Consider the following 4650-nt stretch of genomic DNA (forward strand, 5'->3'; position numbering starts at 1 on the left):
CGCCATTCAAGATTGTATTCCAGAGGAAGATAACTATTCAGATGGGGATTCAGAGGGAGCCGACCACTCCTATTCATCACTTGAGGTGTTTGCTCTAACCCGGCATGCTGATGTTGGTCATATCATGCATATGGCGCCTCGCATTTCTTACATTATACATCTTATATGTCATCAGCTTAGTTTAGATTTTCTTTGTGTGAATGCCACCTATTTGGTTTCTATATCATACTCCCACCATTCATAAATATTTGTCTTTTTATAGATTTCAACAAGTGACTACATACAGAGCAAAATGAGTGAATCTACACTTTAAAATATGTCTATATACATCTGTATGTGGTAGTCCATTTGAAATCTCTAAAAAGACAAATATTTAGGAACGGAGGAAGTATATGGGAATTATGCAATGCCATCTTCTTTAGCCAGGCGTCATATACGTGAATCATCCAATGCCATCCTGTTTATCCAGTCATTGTATATGTGAAACTCCATAACCACAAGTATTGTGTGAGTGTTAGCAATTGTAGAAGACTACATGATAGTTGAGTATGTGGACTTGCTGAAAAGATCTATTCTTGACTCTTTCTGATGTTATGATAAATTGCAATTGCTTCAATGACTGAGATTATAGTTTGTTAGTTCCCAATGAAGTTTCTGAACCATACTTGACATTGTGAATTGATTGTTACTTGAGAATAAGAAATTATATGATAAAATCTATTTATGTTGCTGTTATAAGAATGATCATGATGCCCGCATGTCCGTATTTTATTTTTATCGACACCTCTATCTCTAATCATGTGGACATATTTTTTGATATCGGCTTCCGCTTGAGGACAAGCGAGGTCTAAGCTTGGGGGAGTTGATACGTCCATTTTGCATCATGCTTTTATATCAATGTTTATTGCATTATGGGCTGGTATTACACATTATATATCAATACTTATGGCTATTCTCTCTTATTTTACAAGGTTTACCATGAAGAGGGGGAATGCCGGCAGCTGGAATTCTGGCTGGAAAAGGAGCAAACATTGGAAACCTATTCTGCACTGCTCCAAAAATCCTGAAACTCCACGAAACTTATTTTTGGAATTAATAAGAATTATTGAGCGAAGAAACTACCGGAGGGGGGCCACACCCAGGCCAGGAGGGTGGGGGGCGCGCCCACCCCTACTGGGCGCGCCCCCTGTCTCCTGGGCCCCCAGGTGGCCCTCCGGTGCCCATCTTCTGCTATATGAAGGCTTTTACCCTGTAAAAAATCAGAGGCAAGCTTACGGGACGAAACTCCGCCGCCACGAGGCGGAAGCTTGGCGGAACCAATCTAGAGCTCCGGCAGAGCTGTTCTATCGGGGAAACTTCCCTCCGGGAGGGGGAAATCATCACCATTGTCACCACCAAAGATCCTCTCATCGGGAGGGGGTCAATCTCCATCAACATCTTCACCAACACCATCTCCTCTCAAAACCCTAGTTCATCTCTTGTATCCAATCTTGTATCAAAACCACAAATTGGTACCTGTGGGTTGCTAGTAGTGTTGATTACTCCTTGTAGTTGATGCTAATTGGTTTACTTGGTGGAAGATCATATGTTCAGATCCTTAATTCATATTATTACTCCTCTGATTATGAACATGAATATGCTTTTTGAGTAGTTACGTTTGTTCCTGAGGACATGGGTGAAGTCTTGCTATTAGTAGTCATGTGAATTTGGTATTCGTTCGATATTTCGATGAGATGTATGTTGTCTTTCCTCTAGTGGTGTTATGTGAACATCGACTACATCACACTTCACCATTATTTGGGCCTAGAGGAAGGCATTGGGAAGTAATAAGTTGTGACGCCCCCGATTCAATCGTACACTAATCATGCACGCAAACATGTACGATCAAGATCGGGGACTCACGGGAAGATATCACAACACAACTCTAAAAGTAAAACAAGTCATATAAGCATCATATTACAAGCCAGGGGCCCCGAGGGCTCGAATACAAGTGCTCGACATAAACAAGTCAGCGGAAGCAACAATATCTGAGTACAAACATTAGTTAAATAAGTTGCCATAAGATGGCTAGCACAAACTGGGATACAGATCGAAAGAGGCGCAGGCCTCCTGCCTGGGATCCTCCTAACTACTCCTGGCCGTCGTCAGCGGCCTGCATGTAGTAGTAGGCACCTCCAGAGTAGTAGGAGTCGTCGTCGACGGTGGCGTCTGGCTCCTGGGCTCCGGCATCTGGTTGCGACAACCAGGTAGAAGGGAAAGGGGGAAAAGAGGGAGAAAGCAACCGTGAGTACTCACCCAAAGTACTCGCAAGCAAGGAGCTACACTACATATGCATGGGTATATGTGTAAAAAGGAAATATCGGTGGGCTGAACTGCAGAATGCCAGAATAAAAGGGGGATAGCTAGTCCTATCGAAGACTACGCTTCTGGCAGCCTCCGTCTTGCAGCATGTAGAAGAGTGTAGATTGAAGTCCTCCAAGTAGCGTCGCATAGCATAATCCTACCCGGCGATCCTCCCCTCGTCGCCCTATGGAAAAGCGATCACCGGGTTGTCTATGGAACTTGTCTATGTGTGTTTTATTAAGTATCCGGTTCTAGTTGTCATAAGCTCAAGGTACAACTCCGGGACGTCCTTTTACCGAGGGACACGGCTATTCGAATAGATAAACTTCCCTGCAGGGGTGCACCACATTTCCCAACATGCTCGATCCCAGTTGGCTGGACACAATTTCCTGGGTCATGCCCGCCCTCGGAAGATCAACACGTCACAGCCCCACCTAGGCACAACAGAGAGGTCAGCACGCCGGTCTAAATCCTATGCGCGCAGGGGTCTGGGCCCATCACCCATTGCACACCTGCACGTTGCGAGGGCGGCCGGAAGAAGACCTAGCCTCCCTAATAAAAGAGCAGGCGTTCCAGTCCAATCTGGCGCACGCTGCTCCGTCGCTGACGTCAAGAAGGCTTCGGCTGATACCACGATGTCGAGTGCCCATAACTGTTCCCGCGTAGTTGGTGAGTGCGTATAGGCCAGTGGCCAGACTCAGATCAAATACCAAGATCTTGTTAAGCGTGTTATTATGAAGTAACCGCGGACGCCGACCAGGGCCAGGCCCACCTCTCGCCTAGGTGGTCTCAACCTGCCCTGTCGCTCCGCCACATAGTAATAGTCGGGGGCCGTCGGGAACCCAGGCCCGTCTCTACCGGGATGGAGCCACCTGTCCTTTCAGCCCCCACATCGGAATCACTTGCGGGTACTCAACGAGCCAACCCGACTTTAGTCACCATCTGTATAGTATGTATATATGTATAGTATATACCCGTGATCACCTCCCGAGAGATCACGACCCGATAGTATAGCAAGGCAGACTGACAAGAATGTAGGGCCAATGATGATAAACTAGCATCCTATCTAAGCATTTAGGATTGTGGGTAAGGTATCAACGACTGTAGCAACAATGACAGGCTATGCAACTGAATAGCAACATGCTACACTACTCTAATGCAAGCAGTATAGAGAAGAATATGCGATATTTGGTGATCAAGGGGGGGGGCCTTGCCTGGTTGCTCTGGCAAGAAGGAGGGGTCGTCAACTCCGTAGTCGAACTGGGCAGCAGCATCATCAGTCTCGTAGTCTACCGGAGAGAAGAGGGGGAAGAAACAGTAAATACAATGCAAACATAAGCGTGACAACGCATGACATGAAAATGAGCAGGGTTAGGTGTGCCCTAACGCGATAGTAGGTGATACCGGTGAAAGGGGGAAACATCCGGGAAAGTATCCCCGGTGTTTTGCGTTTTCGGACAGGTGATACGGAGGGGGAAAGTTGCGTGTTCGATATGTTAGAGATGTGTGGCGGATGAACGGGCTACGTATCCGAATTCGTCTCGTCGTTCTGAGCAACTTTCATGTAGAAAGTATTTTCATCCGAGCTACGGTTTAATTTATATGATTTTCTAAAGTTTTAATCATTTTCTGATTTTAATTATTTATTTAAATCCAACATTATCCAGAACAGTGTTTGATGACGCAACCACGACATCAGAGTGATGTCAGCAGGTCAATTGGTCGGTTGACCAGTCAAACCAGACAGGTGGGTCCAGTGGGACCCACATGTCATTGTCAAGGGCATTAATATAGTTTTAAAACTAACTAAATGGGTTAATTAGCAGGTGGGGCCCAGTAGTCAGTGAGAGATTAGGTTTTAATTAATTAATTTACTTAATTAGCAGTTTATCTATTTGTTTTTATTCGTTTTATGGCATGGGGCCCACATGTCAGTGGCAGTAGCTGCCACGTCAGCGTAGTTGACTTCGGTCAATGTGGCCAGTTGGGCCCCCAGGCCCACATGCAATGACCCAGGGGTGGGGCCCCGGGGTGCCAGCTCAGTGGAGCTGCCAGAGTAGCTCCGGCGAGCTCGCGCGCAGTGGCCGAACCCCGGCGAGCGTCGGATTTCACGCCGCGGCCAGGCTCTCTGGAACGGCCTCTTCGTGCCGTGGCCGATGGAGGGGAGCACGTCGGCGGGGGGTGGCCAGAATGGTCGCCGGCGACGAGCGCGGCGGATGGCAGTTTGGGCGCTGACGGGGATTCGAGTTGCGGTGCGCTAAACGAGCAGCGTGAGGCGTCTATGATGTCTACTTGACGCGAGAAGCG

Source organism: Triticum dicoccoides, chromosome 2B, assembly GCF_002162155.2.
Source record: "Triticum dicoccoides isolate Atlit2015 ecotype Zavitan chromosome 2B, WEW_v2.0, whole genome shotgun sequence".
In the NCBI taxonomy this organism is placed as follows: Eukaryota; Viridiplantae; Streptophyta; class Magnoliopsida; order Poales; family Poaceae; genus Triticum; species Triticum dicoccoides.